General features: G+C 39.5%; 1 long non-coding RNA gene across 2 annotated transcripts in view; it reads right to left on the minus strand.

Moving 5' to 3' along the window:
- Window positions 1–18,641, minus strand: part of LOC309385901 — a 216,433-nt gene continuing 197,792 nt past the window's right edge. Inside the window, exons 1-3 of one of the 2 annotated variants that reach the window (XR_014174307.1) lie at window positions 5,511–5,666; window positions 3,361–3,496; window positions 1–1,188 (exon numbers count right to left, since the gene is read on the minus strand). This is a non-coding gene — a long non-coding RNA (uncharacterized lncRNA). Of the gene's footprint in view, window positions 1,189–3,360; window positions 3,497–5,510; window positions 5,667–18,641 lie in introns of those variants that run through there. The other variant, XR_014174306.1, reaches the window with a different exon arrangement.

Genomic DNA, 18,641 nt, shown 5'->3' on the forward strand with positions numbered 1-18,641 from the left:
TTTGTTTTAAGAGCTGTATTTTATTTGAGTTTGTTAGTAACATTTTATAACACTAAGGAATATTGATAGAAAAAAAGGAGATACCACTCAGTGCAAATGCATAAAGTATTTTTTTTAATGTTCAAACTCTCATGGGTGATTTTCCTAAAATGGACATGCCTGAAATTGCAGACTTCAACATTTACTCTGCTTTTGGGAGAAAAATGACTTATTTGATCAGAGAAATGACAATATCCACATTTATTACTGATTGGAGATTCCTTATGAACTTTTTCAATGAAACAGGGAAAATGAACATAATTTGTGGGTTTGATGATTAAATGATAGATTCTACAAAGAAGAGAGACATATTGTAACCATATTATAAGAGGCAATTATATAATTGTACTTATAACTGCTGTAAAGAAGATTGGAAGCTCCTCCTTTGTTTCTCTTTTCCATTATTTCTATTTTAGTTCTTTTTTCTTTCTTGCACTTTTAGCTTTTCCTTTCATTTATTTATTTTTCCTTTTTTCTTACTTGAAATTAGTTTGTATTCATTTTTATCTTTCTCTTTAAAAAACTTTTTGAAAGAGAGTTGATAATTGAAAAAAAAATTGAGGGGAAAAAAGCTGGAAGGCACAAGATACAAATATATGCAACTGAAGCAGAAGGTGCATAATTGTGCAAGTCTTTAAATGCGATATTTTCATGCATATCACAGGGGAATAGATTATACCAGCTCTGTAATTTACCTTTTGTAAGTAAAAATGCAAATTTCTTCCACAGAATTTCAGAAAAGCAAATAAATCTTTCTTTTCCCTTCCTTTTTCCCTCCCTTTCTTTAAAATATCCATAACCTTAACTTTTTGACATTCAACCTATTATTTCAACCTAATTATTTCTTAATTTACAATTTACTTTCATTTCCAAAATTCTGTAGATAACTCTAGCTGGTTACTTAATATTTTCTGAAACTTGCCCTTAAATCAAAAAATGAATAAGTGTAAAAGGGGAGGCAAGGGAGGAGAGGAGTACAAATTTCTTTGCAGAACATTATGTCTGTTTATAGTCCAAACAAATGACTCTTTATTCTTGACTTCGAAGTCAAAGCCACCAATTTCCAAAGCCGGCATGTATTTCTCTAGAATCCAGAAGTCTTCCTTTGTCTATGGTTGAGATGATTATCACCTTCTCTGGCTATAAATACTAGAGAGAGAGAAAAAAAACCAGTTAATTAAAATAAAGCATTTTTCTTTATTAACTAACTTAAAAGGTATCTATTCTCTCCACTGCCTATTTGCTTTACCCTTGTAGTAGTTAATAGAAAGGTAGTCACAGAAGCAAGAGCTGGCTTGTTTAATTACGGTCTAAAAAAAGCAAAATGAATAGAAAGGTTTGGAAGAACATATGTGCAATATTTATTTATTTAGTTAGTTACTTTGTCAAACATGTACAAGGTAGCAGGTATAAGTATAAACATGGACATGAACACAGGACATGAGTATGGATAAATGGGGACAATAGGACAGGGATGGTAGGCACACTGGTGAGGTCCACCCTAGACAGTTTAAGGTTAAAGCTATGGGGGTTTGAGGATGTAACAACAGAGTCTGGTAGTGCATTCCAGATGTTGACCACTCTGTTGCAGAAGTCATATTTTCTGCTATCAAGTTTGGAGCAGTTTATCTTTAGTTTATATCAATTGTTTGCCCATGTATTTTTGAGATTGAAGCTGAAGTAGTCTTTGACAGTTAGGACATTGTAGCAGACAATTTTGTGTACTACACTTAGGTCAGTCCTTAATCGGCTTAGTTCTAGTTTGTCCACTCCAAACCCAAAATTTCAAACCTGGTGGCATAAGGTATTCTACTGTGAGCAGAGGTACTCTTCTCATGAAATACCTCTGGAGTCACTTGATTGTAATTAATATCTGATATACAGTGTGGATTCCAGGCAGACAAGCTATATTTGAGAATAGGTCTGGCAAAAATTTTGTATGCTGTAGTTTGTAGTACACTGTTATCAGAGAAGAAGCTTTGGAAAATTAGGTTAACAACTCTTAATGCTTTTTTGGCAATGCTTTCACAGTGAGCAAGGTCGGATCCTATATAATAATTGTAAAAGCAAGAGGCATACACTTGAGGAGGAAGTTCATTTAGCTGACCTTCAAACTTTCTTCTTTGAATTATAATAATTTAATCTGAACTGAAATGCTAATCAAGAGAAGGGTTTCAATAAGAATTCAAATCAGATATAAGCTACATTGTGTGTAACGGAATTTCTTGTGACAATTTATCTCCTTGAAGTTTTGGAATCATGAGATTTGGAAGTTTCTAAAGTAAAATTTCCATAACTTCACTATTAATGCAATTAATGCAGTACTAGTATATGCCTGTCTTTTATTTGAATGGAAGTTACAGTACTTAATTTGTGGTTCCGAACCACAATAGTTGAAATTATGCTTCCATATTTGCACATTTCTCAATTTTCAAATGTATTTTTTTTAAAGCATACATTGGGGGAAAATGCTTATAGATATGAATACTAGTAGATGTTGTTTATGTATGTATGTATGTATGTATGTATGTATGTATGTATGTATGTATGTATTTATTTATTTATTTATTTATTTATTATATTTATTTGCTGTTCATCTCAAATCCAACGATTATGGGCAATGTGCAAATTTGAATTTTCTTCAAGGGAATTGTTTACAAAACTTCACCAGATTAGGTAAAACTGCACACAAAAAATGCAAATACTAGAATATTTCAAGAAAATGTTCAAGAACAACCAGAGCTACAGTGAATCCCTGCAACTAGAAGTTGATTTTACTTTGGATTTTGACATGGGGCAGGCACTTTCTCTCTCAGCTCAACCAAACTTACAGGGTTGTAGTTATGAGGGATATAGGAGGAGGAAGGTATGTTGGATATGTTTGGTGCCCTGAGTTATTTGTGAAAACAATAAAGGCAGGAAACTAAACTAAACTAAACTAAACTAAACTAAACTAAACTAAACTAAACTAAACCAATAAAACAAAACAAATCATCATGAACACTTAAGTCAGTGAAATTTATTTTTGAGGAGATATATCCTTATTTCACACACACACACCTCTTCCATCCATTACCTGATCAACAGACTATTAGGAAAAATAAGAGAAAACAATGCAAAGGACAAAGGCACAGTTAGGCTGTAGCTGTAGCTGCACAGTCCTGAATTCAAGAATGGAAAGCCAGATCTTCTAAAGTCAAGCAATGTTGGTGTCAAAGGTCCCATCTTGTGGCATACATAAAACCTATCTATTAATAGTCAAAATGCCTAGATTTACTTGGTCCTTTACATAATGGATAAATATAATGACTTTTGACTTACGATTTACAGCAAAGTAGGCGTCCCCACTGACAACTCCCTCCAGTAGATATAGTGTGCGGAGGGCACTGGTAGGACTTACAGAATCCATGATGACTCCTCCTGCATTCTAAGGTATCAGGGGCAGGCTGAGAACTTCCTGTCACAATCAACGACAAAAAAACCCAATGAGTTTATAGTGGAAGCTTCCTTATTCATTTCTTTTCTTAGAAGTTTTGTTTGGAGAACATGTGGAGGGGAAGCTAAGATGAGGGGATAGTGAGGGACTACTGGTCTAGGTAACCTGATGTTGGGATTTCCTGTTGTCACTGAGATACTTCAAACCAGGCTGCTGTGCATTAAACCTATGGCTTTTTTTTATTATTTCTGTCCAGTTGGAAGGATGCAAAGCTCCCTGACGAACTATAAACTTTGTAGCCTTATTTCCCTTTTTAAAGTGATGGGCATCATTAAAGCAAATGGGTCTTCTGAAGCTTTTTTAAAGCCACAGGCCAAAGGGGTCATGAAATTCTGATTCCTTGAAATTAGGCTTTCTGGCAGGCTCCCAGCTTTCCTAACCTTTGTAAATTGTTCAAGTACTTCATCAGGATAAGCCAAGTAATCTGGGCATAGTATTACGTGCAGGTTATGACAATATTGAAGCCAATATACTGATTAGCATGCCACTTAAAAGTGAAAAAAGAATAGTATGATTAGAAATAAGTAAAGCAGTTTTCTGCTATCTGATGGTAGTCCTATTAGTGTTGATTTATTTATTACAATAAATAACTAAAATAATTATAAACATTGTTTTTAAAATTGAGTTGCCTTTTAAAAGGTTACTAAATAATTCTAATTATCAATTAGTCAAAAGCTTACAATAATCTATGGTAGGTGGGTAAGATGTTATACTGGTCCATGAAGCAGCTGTGTATTTATTTTAATAATTTTATTTGCTAGTTTAGGTACTTTCAAGGGAACCATAGTTCTATTGGTTTCTTCTTTCTCCTCAATGTATCCCCTTCACTTATCTTCTCCTTCATTTCAAATGTTACATTTGCCTTGCCTCCAGAAATTGTTGATGCTCAGTATTGGAAGTTTTTAGGAAGAGAATTGACAACCATTTGGCTGAAATGATATAGGGCAGGAGTGTCAAACCCACGGCCCAGGGACCAGATCCAGCCTGCGAGGTGCTTAGAGTTGGCCTGTGGGGTCACCCTGGAAACAGAAAAGAAATGGTGCCTCTGGCAGTGAAACGGAGCTTGCTCCATTTTCATTGGCAGAGGGTTGCAGGAGGCTGGCACAGCTGAAAATGGAGCTCAGGAGCCCATTTTCTCTGGCAGACCACTCAGGCCACCGTAGGCACCCCTGACACAAGTGACATCAAACTCACTATGCCTACCCTGACCACTCCAACCCTCAGAGATCAAACTCAACCCTGATGAGGTCCTCAATGAAATCGAGTTTGATACCCCTGATATAGGGTCTCCTGCCTGGCAGGGGGTTAGAGTAAAAGATTTTCAATGGTCTCTTCCAACTTTGTTACTCTATTATTTAATATTGAAGAAAAAGTTAATTATACTGCTCATTACATTAATATTCAAAACTGTAATTAATATTGATAGAATATCCACATATCCACACTATGGTAATTCTTCTAAGACAACTATATGACAGAATATTAAGAATCTCAATGTATTATATAAATGTTATTACATTGAAATAATATACTGTACTAAAATGGAGAAAATGACCATTTAAGCTAGTCTATTCAGATAAATTTAATTATGTTAAAAGCTGAATAAAAAGTTAATAGATTTCTTTATTAATAGTTTATGAATATACCTCTATTTTCTTCAAAAGCCATTCATTTAATTACTATTTTGTAATATTTTTTATATCTGCAATGTTATACTTTTATTGTACATTATCATATATTTAGGTGTTATTCTTTAGTGATAAAATATTTATATTCTAAGAAAAATTGACTGTCAGTTCTAGGGCAAAGACCTCATGTCTTCCTGCATAAAGAGCTGTGCATATTAATTCTACTTTATCAATGCTAGTCATCAAAATGCATACTCATTAAAAACATGAGATTTGCTCTATATGCAGTATTTAATTTAATGTAAATATTTTAATCTGTATCTCTCTTAATTTTCCCCATCTCTTACCTGGAATAATTTGACTGAAGAACAAGAAAGCAGCAAACAAAAGGAAAAGGGTCTTCATGGCTGAAGTCTGATGTTCTCTTACACTCTAGGCTGCTTGAAGTTCTTTAGGAGAAGAAGGGGGTCTGTCTATATAAGGCTTTCAGAGCTCTATCACATTATGAAAGTTGAGAAAAAACGTAATCATTAATATATTTTGGGAAATCCAGTTTATTCCATTTCTAAATGCAAGGGGGGTATTGCAAAATGTCCCTTGGTAAGTGTGATGTAATGCACAAATTCCTCTTGAACATGGAGTACAGCCAGGCATTTAAGGTAATGTTGCAATGCCAGAGAAAGGTCACACAGTCTCAACTATCCAGTCTCAACTTGAATCAAATTGAGACAGAAGTTATCATTATTAAGCTGGAGAATCTAGGGGATTTTTCCATTATTACTCCACATCCATTTGGGTGCCATTGTTAATGATTTGCAAGTGGCATTTATACTGCATAGTGAGGTCACAGACCGTAGGAGTATAATCTGATGACCCCGAACTGAGTGCAGCCACAGAAAGTCTTGGATACTTTTATTCATGATCCCTAACCACTCCTTAGACTTCCACTGAATTGCATTTTCAAGGTGATAAGAAATCTGCACTACGTGAGGAATTATTACATTAACTGTTACATAGAATTCAACTCCCAAATTTCATCAGCCAGCATAGCCTGACTCCCCTGCATTGATGGATCTTCTTTTCACATTCATGTGAAGAGTTCCTGTCCACCTTCAACCATTACCCGCTCCCAGACACTGAGAGAGTGCAATTCACTGAAAGGATTCCATTGCGCTCCTCTGGTGACTTGCCTTCTACTCTCATTTCTATGTATAATTTTGTAAACCAAATAAAAAATCACACTCCTTTGTCATTTTACCACCAGAGTAATGAATAGTGTGATCTCAGATGCTGGAAGCTACATAGAGGCCACAACTACCTATCTTCCATGTCTGAATTGATAAAATATTATCTCCCAGTTTTCTTCAATCATCTGTGCTTCCTGGAATGACCTTATATTATACAGTTTCTTAAAGGTTAATGTCTAATCTCGACCTACTTCCATGATAATATTTGCTCCTGATGCAGTTACGAAGCAAACTCTGAAGCATCAAAATCCTCAAGGAAATAGTATTTACTACTACTACTAACACTAGTGCTAACAAATGGTAACAACTACTCAAATCTATCTATCATCTATCATCTATCTATCTATCTATCTATCTATCTATCTATCTATCTATCTATCTATCTATCTATCATATATATATGTGTGTTTGTGATGTCAGTTCCTTCGCAGCTTCCTCTGGAAAGCCAGCTGTTTCATTCACCCTCCAGGGGATCAATGGGGAAGTGCCTGATGGATTTAGGACAATGTGCCAGGATCTTAGACAGTGCAGGAAAAAAGAGCACATGGAAGAGGGAAGGGAGAGGGCAGGGATGATGGGAATGGGAGCAGGGAGATGAAGGGCCCCTCTCAATGGCTCCCTGTCAGACAAATGCTTTGGGGCAAAGTGCCAGGATCATAGGCAGGATGAGAAGAAGAGCACATGGGAGGGGCAAGGTAGAGGGCAGAGATGATGGGCATGGGAGGGGCAAGGTAGAGGGCAGGGATGTTGGCCATGGGAGCAGGGGACGAAAGGCCCCTATCAATGGCTCCCTGTCAGACAAATGCTTTAGGTCAAAGTGCCAGGATCATAGACAGGTCAGGAAAGAGGAGCACACGGGAGGGGCAAGGTAGAGGGCATGGATGATGGGCAAGGGAGTAGGAGAAGAAAGGCACCTTTCAATAACACCCTGCCAAAAAAATGCTTTGATGTCTATAAATACCACAGCTATGCTGAGTCCTCAGCTAGTACATCTTACAGCAGCATCCGGGGGGGGGGGGGGGCATTAATGTATGCCCTCAAATTTTTTGAAGTAAGGTTCCCAACAATTTTCTTAAAACTGAACATAAAACTAATATGTGGGTTTTTTTCCACCTCCCACTTCCTCAGAGACAACTTCATTCTGGTTACTATTCATCCTGCTGTGAATCCACTGGGAATGAAACAACTAAATTATACTATTGTGTTTTTTTTTACTGAAGGTAAAATCAGACCCCATTAGAATTAAGTACTAGTGGTTCTGTTAGGAGTTTCTTGACGGAGGAGGCTAGCCAGTAACTTCGATAAGAACCATACAAGGTGTAGTCTTGGATTATAAAAGGATTGCAGACAGAGTTGATCGTATTGTGAATTCCCATATCACATTATTCTCTTGTACAGAATGAGCAAGCTGCATTCACCCAGGCAGGCAAGTTAAGGCACCCAAGACTCCTTCCAAGTTTTACCAACTACCAAAAAGCTTATTAAGAAAGTAGGAAGGTTGAGACGGCTTCCAGTTTCCAAAAGCGACGGACGCTGGGCGTCCGCTGTTCGCCTCTCCGGTGGGCTCCTTTTAGTAGCACAGGCAGTCTCAGAGGGACCACCTGCTGTAGGGCAACTTGCTGGAGCCCCCGGAATCGGCAGCAGCCATGGGGGAGTTTCCAGCCTCGCCTCAGGAGCCGGGTAGCAAGGGGGGTGCACAGCGCAGCAGTCGGCTGCCTGCACCTTCGCTGAATGGATTCCGGAAGGAAGCAATTAATTAGAAGTTGCGGCTGAAGTGATGGAGGTGAGAAGTTCGCTCCAATCTCTCTAATCCTTGTTAACTGATGAGCAGCAGCCTTTTGTAAGTTTGGATTCAATCTATTTGAACTTGGAAGATTGGAGGGGGGTTCTTTCATCCCCCTCGGGTAAAGCGGCACTTGGACTATCTCTCAATCTCAGAATGGAGAGAGAGAGAGTAAAAGTTGAATTAGTCACTTGTACTAACTATGTGAGAAAGATTTATATCACAACTGCAAGAGGTGATTGCTGAGCTGTTTTAAAAACTTTATGGAAACTTTTGATGTTCTGCTCCCTGGTTCCCTGTGAAAGGGGAAGCCAAGATGGCCTGCTTCCGTCTTCTTCTTCGCACTTATAAATAAAATTTGCCTTTTGAAACTACCTTTGAAGAAATTCCTGGCTTGATATTACTACTCCCCCCTGAAGGACTCCTGGAGCTCCTCCTGTTAAGTGGTCTTTCTGGATTTGGATTATTTAATTCTCTTTTTTGTGACTTTTTGGCTTGGAACTGTGATTGAGGATTAACTTTCACTTTTGGACTTGCCTGTCTTCTCGGACTCACCTAGCTGCACGCTCCACAGACGCCATTTCTTTTGCAAAAGATTTATAGTCATCTCTGAACTCAGACAAATGGGGCCCAGAAAACCACCTCTAGGCAAGGCAGCCTCGGCACCCACTTCCTCTACATCCAGCCCAATGACTCAACAGAGAAAAATTCCATCATTTTTATAACAAGAAGGGACTGGAGAGAGTTCAAAAGATTTATCTGTTACCCAAATGTTCCAGGCTCTTATGAAGGGACAAAATGAGTTGAAAAAAGAGGTGGCAGATTTTAAAGAACAGCTCAGAGGTGTACAGCAGCAAACAACAGAAAATGAACAAAGAATTGGTGTGCTGGAGGAGGGTGCGGTCAGGCTGGGGGAGGAGTCCAGAAGGGGAATAGAGAATTGGAAAATTTCATGGTAAAGATAGAATTTGAAAGAATGTCCTTTTTTCTCAGATTGCAGAACCTGCCGGAGACAGAAGATGAAGATCTTAAGGATATTATGAGTACAATCTTAGCAGAATATATTAAGAGAGATAAAGAATAGTTGTGGTATGATATGGATCTGGTTTACAGGATTAACTCAGCATATGCCAGAACACATAATGTTCCAAGGGAAGTACATGTTAAATTTCCTAGGAAGACCATGAGGGATGAGGTACTAGAGGCCCAAAGGGGGGTACCCCTAAAATATAAAGACAAAGAAATTGCCATTCTTAAGCAAATTCCGAAAAAAATAAGAGATAAGAGGAGGAAGTATTTCTCCTTATCAAATAAATTATATAATAAAGGAATTTGGTTTAGATGGTTATTGCCAGAAGGAATGTTGATCTTCTGGGAGGAAAACAGAATTAGAATTAACACAGTTGTGGAGGCAGAGGCCTTCATTAAAAAAACATAGTGCCCTCCTAGAAGACGAAAATATAAGAGGTAGTGAAAAAGGTGACAATACACAAGATATGAAGGAGGGAGAGGCAGCAGCTTCGCCCGAAGACAGGGGGGAGGGAGCAATATTGAAAAGAGTCAGATCACAAAAATAAATGTATTTGAAATATCATTGTAATTGTTGATATATTAGAAAGTGGCAAAAGAGATGATTGAACACATGGTTGATACAATGTATAACAAGACGCTGTTTCTGCTTATCTCTTATCTTTTGTTTTTCTTTTCTTTTCTGTAAAAGTTGTGAGATTTGGAGAGATTTCTACCTCTAGCATGATGGAGCTGCCAAAAGTTTTGTATATCCACCTACCCTTTCCTATAAATGTTTAAAAATCAATAAAATTCTTTTTTTAAAAAGAAAGTAGGAAGGAAGAGATTATCTCTGTAGCCCTGCTTATCTGAAAATATATCTGATAGCAGGCGTAAGAGAGAGATGGTGCCTTATCCAAATAAATGTTTGGGACTTCTAGCCTCACATAGAAAGAGGGGGAAAGGAAATGAGGCTTATCAGGGCAAGCCTAGTGGGAGACTTTCTTTAGTTGATTGAAGCCTTTATTTTGAGACTAGCTGAATACCTGTGCTCCACTACGAAACTATGTGATCGGCTTGATAAATCAACACTTACAGCTTGAAAATTAATGAGTAGTTACCATCGGCCTCTCCTCTCCTCTTCTCTCTACAGAAACCTCTCCTATCCTTTCCCCCTTCTCTCCCTCAGGTTTGCCCCACAGAATCCTCCCCTATCCTATCTCCTTCTCTCCCCCAGGTTTGCCCCACAGAATCCTCCCCTATCATATCCCCTTCTCTCCCTCAAGCTTGTCCCATAGAAGTCTCTCATATCCTATCCCCTTCTCTTCTCTCTCAGCCCTGCCCCATAGAATCCTTCCTATCCTATCCCCTTCTCTCCCCAGCCTTGCCCCACAGAATCCTCCCCTATCTTATCCCCTTCTCTCCCTCAAGCTTGTCCCATAGAAGTCCCTCATATCCTATCCCCTTCTCTTCTCTCTCAGCCATGCCCCATAGAATCCTTCATATCCTGTTCTGACCCCCCTTCCTCCGTTGCCCACACAGAACACACACTCCGGAACAGTACAAGGGAACAAGGTTTATTGCACAAACAGACAAGAGGTTCCGTGGCAGCAAGCCACCAAGACAAAACTCACAGGAACAGAACACAAAAGCAGCTATCCAGCTTGCCAGGATTCCAGACTAGAGCTTCTGGCATAAGTCTTCTGTTGACTGCTGCAAAGGGCGTATGCAAAGTCAACCCTTTTATAACCTGGAAAGGGTGCCTCCCAAATAGCAGCTGAGAGCTCTTTACCACCTATAATTACGCCCATGCTCCTTGTGTTTATGGGCGCGGTGGTAACGGGCATCCAGAAACTCCCTGCTGAGTCCTGAGTCACTGTCAAGTAACTCTTCCCCACTGCTCCAAGGCATGGCATCGGGAGCCCCCCTCCTCTGGCTCTCACCGCTGCTCCATGCCTCAGGCACCTCCTGGTGGCCGACCAGACTCTCGGATCCCTGCTCAGCATCCGAATCCAGTCCAGGGTCCCCCATCTCCTCTGGAGCTGACTCGTAGGACCCTCACTCTCGGAGTCTGGTGGCAACCGCAACGGCAACGGCTGGGCCACAACAATATCCTATCCCCTTCTCTCCCCCAGCCTTGCCCCACAGAATCTGCCCTATCCTATCCCCTTCTCTCCCTCAGGCTTGCCCCCCAGAATCCTCCCCTATCCTATCCCCTCAGGCTTGCCTCACAGAAGTCTCCGTGGTCATGTGGCCAGCATGACTAAATGCCGAAGGTGCACAGAATGTGGTTACCTTCCCATCAAAGTTAGTTCCTATTTTTCTACTTGCATTTTTACATGCTTTCAAACTGCTAGGTTGGCAGAAGCTGGGACAAGTAACGGGAGTTCATTCCATTATGTGGTGCTGGGGATTCAAACCGTCGAACTGCCAATCTTTCTTATTGACAAGCTCAATACCTTAGCCACTATAAGCCATCATGTCCCCTCATAGTTTTTGTGCAAAAAGAGCATTGCAAATCTTCAGAAAGCAATATTTATCATGATATCCGTTACAATACAGGGTGATAAGCTATAAAGCAAATGGATAATTTAAAAATGATTGAAAAATATCTCTCTCCTTTGGCCTTTATTGTTGTTGTTGTTGAAGAGTTTTTTTTTTATTAGAAAGACCACCTAAAGTTTTTTAAAAGCCCCAAAATGGATTCTCATCTCCAGATTACCTAGGCCTGGAAGTCATGCAGGAAAGGCATTGAGAAGGGCTGACCCACAAATATATGAACTTCTTCTCTACCCCTGCAGAGCCATGCTTACCCCAGAATATTGCAAAGGAGATATTGTCCCCCATATACCAGAAGAGGTGTTGAGCAATACAGCTGTTTTTCTCTTATACACAGTGTAGCTGACTCGCCCAATATAGAAATCCATAATGCGGTTTACTGAATTTGGTTTTGGTTTTGCATATTCTATGAGTTAGCTAATATGGTTATTCAAGAAACTCTGGTTAAACAAAGCATGATTAATAACTCTCAGTCTCCTTGGTTGAGAAATTTCTTGCATAAGTATATCTATGGCAATATGTTATTTTTCCAAACATATTTTGGAAGTAGCTTTTTCCCTCATCCTGTTTTCCTATTTTATTATTGCTCAATTGTACTTGGTCTCTAGAAGACCAGGAATATTTCCAAAGTCAACTTTTAGAGATGAGTCAGTTCAAACTCAATGTTCCATGACTCCGGTTCCCTGTCCACCCTTTCAAACAGGCAGTTGATGTGTTTTCTATCAGGTCTTTAAGGCCAAACCCCAGAAAAAGGCATGGAGTATAAATTGCATTTCCCAATAGTTTCAAAAAATATTGTTGCTTATTCTTTAATCACTGAGGCTACAGTCTACCCAATTTCTGTTCTACCCATGTTGGAAGAAATGTCCTTCTTGATTCAGTTCAGTGGTTGGTTTCAAAAAAATTTAGAACCTATTTTGTAGGTGTGGCCTGTTTTGTGGGAGTGGCTTGGCAGTCATGTGACTGTGTGGGCATGGCCAACTTTTAAAATGTGGTGAAACTCACTTAACAACGCTCTTGCTTAGCAACCAAAATGTTGGCTCAGAAACCCTGGCATTTGAAGTACACATATCTTAAAGCTGTCAAGTTACAAGACCCATGCACCCCTAACCCTTTAGAAAAAAACCCAGGGGTGTTCAAACTTGACAGCTTTAAGACTTGTGGACTTCAACTCCCAGAATTCCTCCTCAGGTCATGTTGGCTCAGGAACTCTGGCATTGAAGTGTGCAAGTCTTAAAGCTGTCAAGTTACAAGACCCTTGCACCCCTAACCCTTTACAAAAAAACCCAGGGGTGTTCAAACTTGACAGCTTTAAGACTTGTGGACTTCAACTCCCAGAATTCCTCCCTTCCTCACTCAGCTGCTATTGCCGGAGTACCACCAGGACAAGCTAGGTTTTGGGAGGGACCTCCGCTCTCCCTCCAGAGAGCCCATGCCTGGAGAGAGGAAGCAGGCTGGTTTGAATGATGGCTAACAGGTGGTCCTTTTTCAGTAGATTCTCTATTATAACCAGTCTTTACCAGCCTCTTGTCATCCAAAACTACGTTGGTTATCAGCATTTTGTTCTAAAACCTCTAGAGACTCCAGGCTGGAACAGGTTGAAACGTTGAAAAAAAATATTCCATATGCTGAAGCAATTTGCCTCTGAATGCTGACCATTGTGTGCATTCAAGGAGCAAAAAACAGTTTTTTAAAAAATCTTGCCACTGGGCTTCTTACAGTAACCTGCCTAGCCCAATGTTTATTTGAGTAATTGGAGCAATTTATTAGAATTAAAATTTGGCACACAGACCTTTCAATCAAACCTAAAAACAGAAAAGTGTAAACAAATGAGCAAACCCATAGGGAAAGCCAATCATGCAATTCACAACTAAGGAACATTCACGGTCTGAAATCCACAATATCATTGGCTGCCATTTAATTTGATGTACCTCAAATATTTAGCTACTCGTATAGTTGTTCCCTTGTCAAAACCAGAGCTAAGCTATTCAATGAAGGAGTCTCATGGAGGGGGGGCGAAGAAGGGGCAACGTCTCATCACACCCAGGCGGAGGCAACAGGTCCCTCACCGGTCAGAGATTTGCCCTCTGAATCAGAGTAGGGATGGCAGCCTGCAACATGGCTGACAAGATGCTGACTTCCAGTCGAAACAAATGAGCAGAACGGTGAGGAAGAGATGAAAGACTGGTAAGAAAATTTATCTAACCCACAACCATAAATCAAACCTGGAAAAGGCAAAGAAATCTTGAGAGCATAAATAATATTGATGGTCAGATTAGGATTTTTTCAAAAAGAAAAAAAGAAAGAAAAGGAAAATGGAGGGTTGAAACACTACCACCACCACCCCCCAGTGAAAGCTATTTGTTTGAAACTAATTCAGACAGAAAGAGAGAAAGCAGAGAAGTGACAAACTCACTCAAATACAAACTCTAAATCTGGATTTGAAATAGAAATCAAACACTCTGAAGAATTTACTTCGTCTGAACTTCTTCCAACTAATATATCATAAGCAGCTCCAAAAAGTCAAGAAAAAAGCACTTCTTCTCACTGACAACTGATAATGTAATCTTGACTGTGCGGGAAGTTTTAATTAACCAACTGCCATAAATCAGAATTTGGAAAAGCAGGAGGCAAAGAGGAATGTACCCGAATCTGGCTGTTTGCAAGTTTGCTCCAATTGATATATTTTGAGCAGCTACAATTGACCAGAAGTGGAAGGTGGCAAGGGAAAGAATAATAACAGTCAAGAATGGGAAATATGAGGCCAAAACATTGGTACAAATTCTATATGGGACACAAACTGGAATCCTTGCAAAGAAAGACTTGCTAGAAACTATACAAACCAAATTCCTGTGAGCCATCTTAGCTGCACCCAATGGAACGCCAAATGCCCAGTTAAGAATTGAGACAGGCATGCCTCAAATTCAGGTAAGAGCCTGGAAGATGATGAACATTCATTGGCTTAAAATGCATTTCTTTCCAGAGGGACTGTCCCCACTAGTGTTGACTGACAACTTCCCCTCCTCCTGGAAACAGGCAATTGATCACAAGCTGGGCTCTTATGGGCTCTCACTGGTATTCTTAATGTCCCTAGGCTTTGATCAAGCAAAGCAAGTAGTAATCAATAGAATGAAGGACATGGAGTTCCATGAAGAACTAAATAGGTTGCCCCTGCACAGTAGGGACAGAATCACACAAGGTGTGTGGGAATCGGCAAGCTATCTAAATGACCTGATCTTCCCAAAACAAAGAATAGCTTTCTTCAGAGCCAGATTTAACAATCTTCCTTCAGCACTCCTCCAGGGCAGGTATAAGAGAACACCTATAGCAGAACGGGTTTGTATAAGTGGAAGATATCTCATATGTTCTATTACACTGTGAGCTATACAGAGCTTGTAGGTCTGCACATATTCTCCCCTTATTAGAGAGATTGCCAAGGAGGACAGACAATTTTTATTTAGACTTTCTTCTCCAGGACACAAACCCAGCTACCAGGTATACAGTGGCAAAGTTCTGTGCTGCTGCAATGTCCATAAGAAAATAATTGGTTACAGAAGTATAGTTGTCATCTTGTATCAATTATTTGGACATATCTCTAACAATTTCTGGAACATTGTATTTACTCCCATGCTTAACGGCTTTGCACCCAGGTAAACCAGGGAGTGACCCAAACAATTTGAGAACATGTATATTATTTTCCACTTTTAACGTCAATGCATTTTAATTATATCTTATATCTTCCTTTTTTTCTCTCTGCAAAAGATTAAGATGGCTCCAGCTTCTCTTCCGGTTTCATAGTAGTTGAATTAACTAAATTTAAGGTGGACCAGAACCTTGAAATAAGACTTGTATAACTAACTGTAATTTTGGAACTAGACATTAAGGAAGAACAAAAGACCAGGATGGCTCCCATCACTCTTACCCACAGCAGTTGAAGTAGATAAATTTAAGGTGCATCAGAACTCTGAAATAAGAACTGTATAACTAACTGTAACTTTGGAACTGGACATCATGGAAAGATGGGAATTTGAAGAACTACATGAAATTATAAAAAATATGCATAAATCATTAAAATCAAGCCTAAATAGAATTCTGAACCCAGAGAAGCAGATATCTAAAGAAGAATTCAAAGAAGAAGGGGGGGGCAAGACAATGAAGGGGTAGAAATGGAGGGAAATAAAAAGCAGACAAAAAACTCCATTGGCCTTGGCAGTGGTATAGGGAAAATTGTAGAAAGGAGAGGTGTGCCAACAAAAGGAAATAAAAAACAGATAAAAGAGGTTTTGGAGGTTGTTAGTGACATCAGGAAATTGACGTAGGAGATTATGCCCCAACAAACAGAAATATAAAATATCCTTTTGATGGTGGCCTGGGGTAAATTGAAGAAAGTGGATGTGTCAAAACAAAGAAAAGGGAGAAGACAGGAACAGAGAAGTGAGACAAAAGACTTATCAGGAAAAAATCAGACAACTAGAAATTGTTATATGGAAAATATAAAGCTAAGATAAGGTCTTTCTTCCTAAATGTGACAATAAAATGGAGTTGCTACCTGATTGAATATGATAATGGAAAGATAGCTTAATAAAAATTCAAATATATGGAATATGGACAAATATGAAACTGATATGGGGAGGCTGTAAAACACAGATCTGTGATTCACTTTTATACATGATAAACTGAGTTGTGAATTGATTGAATATGATAATAGAAGGACAACTAAGCATGGGTTAAAATATATGACATGGACATATATAGAACTTTTAAGATGCTGAATAAAGTGAGATGTTTGTTATTCTATATAACAGATTAAGGGAATTGTAATGAACGTTGAAGAACGAGGATTGCCATTTATAGACAATTAAGGGTAATCTAATCTAAGATATGGAAAAATGGAGAGGGAACATGAAATATACCTACAATGGGAAACTCTTGAGATTTAAAGACAGAATCACAAATTGGGGTCATGTAAGGATGTATAATTGTTGTGGCCCAGCAGAAGCCGTTGGAGCTGCAAACAGACTCTGACAGCGAGGGTCCCTATGAGTCAGCTCTGGAAGATGTGGAGGACCCTGGACAGGTTTCCGACTCCAAGCAGGGATCAGAGAGGCTTGTTGGGCACCAGGAGGCGCCTGAGGCATAGAGCAGTGGTGAAAGCCAAAGAGAGTGTGCTCCTGACGTCATGCCTTGGAGCAGTGGGGAGGAGGCAAGGGAGTTGGTCCTGGACGCCCGGAACGAGAGGGCTGATAGACGTAGAGAACAACTACGCAGATACAGAAGATAATTGGACCCAGGTGGCTGTAATTAGGCTCCTCTCAAGATAGAATATAAGGAGAGACTTTGTGAGGAGGCTGGTTGCAGGATTCAACTTAATTACCAATGCTGGAGAAGCTCTCTTGTCTGTTTCTTATCTTGGAAGTCTGGATTGCTGCCAAGGTCTAGTCAGTGTGTTAATTTACTGTGAATAAATCATCTAGCAGTATTCTTGTCTTGGAGTGCTTTGGTGTACGAAGAGGGGGGTCAGAACAATAATTATATAAAGATAACAATGAGAATAGCTGGGAATTGTAACCAGGTCTAAGAGGGCTACCAACTGTGGGGTGGGTGATTGCTTCCTGCCACCCATTCTTCAATGGAGAGATGTTCCTCTCTCCTGGAAGAGGCAGAATGAGAAATCCCTCAAGTATAACATTGCAATTGAATGGATCTAGTTTCTCCTCCTTTTATCAAGAATTACAGACTAAAGGGATTTTCAGAATGACTGGTGTTTGTGTGCACACCAAACAATGGAATTAAAGGATTACAAGATAATAAAGGTACCAAAATAGAAATTTGAAATGGTACTTTAACCACAGTCAGTTATCTGAGCCTGAGATCTGCACATGAAAGCACGTTATTATCTCTAAAGGAATGAATAAATAAAGAGAGTATTTTAGAATGAAGATGAAGCTAACCACAACTGAACAAGATGACTTAAAAGAAAGGAAGGATTCCTTGCACGATTAAATCAGTGTTTGCTGCCAATCTAAACATACTAGTTCCAATATTCCCAGGATTTTTAGACTTGGGACTGAATATTCCTCCACTCCCCATCATCAAGTTCTTTGCTTTCTAAAGTTGAGTCTCTGTAGAGACTCTGTAGAACTGTAGAAATGTCCTTCTGGGTTCAGGTCCAAGAAAGGGGAAAGACACTGGAAACATGGAGGCTGTTTGAAAAGATGGTTTAATGGTGGACATGATCACATGGCTTGAACTCCTAAACAGAAAAGGGCTGATATGCTGAGAGAGCCTGAGTTTTATAACCTCTGTTGAGCCCTACCTCTCTGTTTCCTGTTCCTGTGTAAGAAATGTATTCCATTGGCTTTCAGACTGCCAGGGGACAGGGGTCTTAGCTAACTTTCTAGGCTGCCCTGAGAGCCCAACCTTGTTTGAGTGCTAGCTGATTCCAGGTCCCATCTGTTGAGATGGGTAGAGGGTTAATCCTACCTCTGTTATGTAGAATAGACTGGCTCAGGCCTTAATGGCCCATTGACAAAAAAAGGGGTGGGCAGGAAGCTTCAGGGAGCTGCTTTGTCTTTAAAACATGTTTCTATTTTTTCTCATCCAGGGAAATATAATATTCTGCCTTTTTAATATTTCCTAAAATATTTCATTTTTCTAGGAGAGGGAGGGGTGGGAACTAACTTCCTAACCCTAACCCTAACCAAACACACTCATAGAGAGAGACATACACATACACACGGAGATACAACATAAACCAATTTCTCACCCCATGAGAAATTGTCTCTGAAACGAAGCACTCTGACAATGCTTTGAGCCTACTTCAAACAGTGATGAATGGAAAGGAAATCTGAAATATTTTCAGATATTGCTGGCATGATTTA

Source organism: Natrix helvetica (assembly GCF_964273705.1).
Source record: "Natrix helvetica genome assembly, chromosome: 2".
Classification (NCBI taxonomy): domain Eukaryota; kingdom Metazoa; phylum Chordata; class Lepidosauria; order Squamata; family Natricidae; genus Natrix; species Natrix helvetica.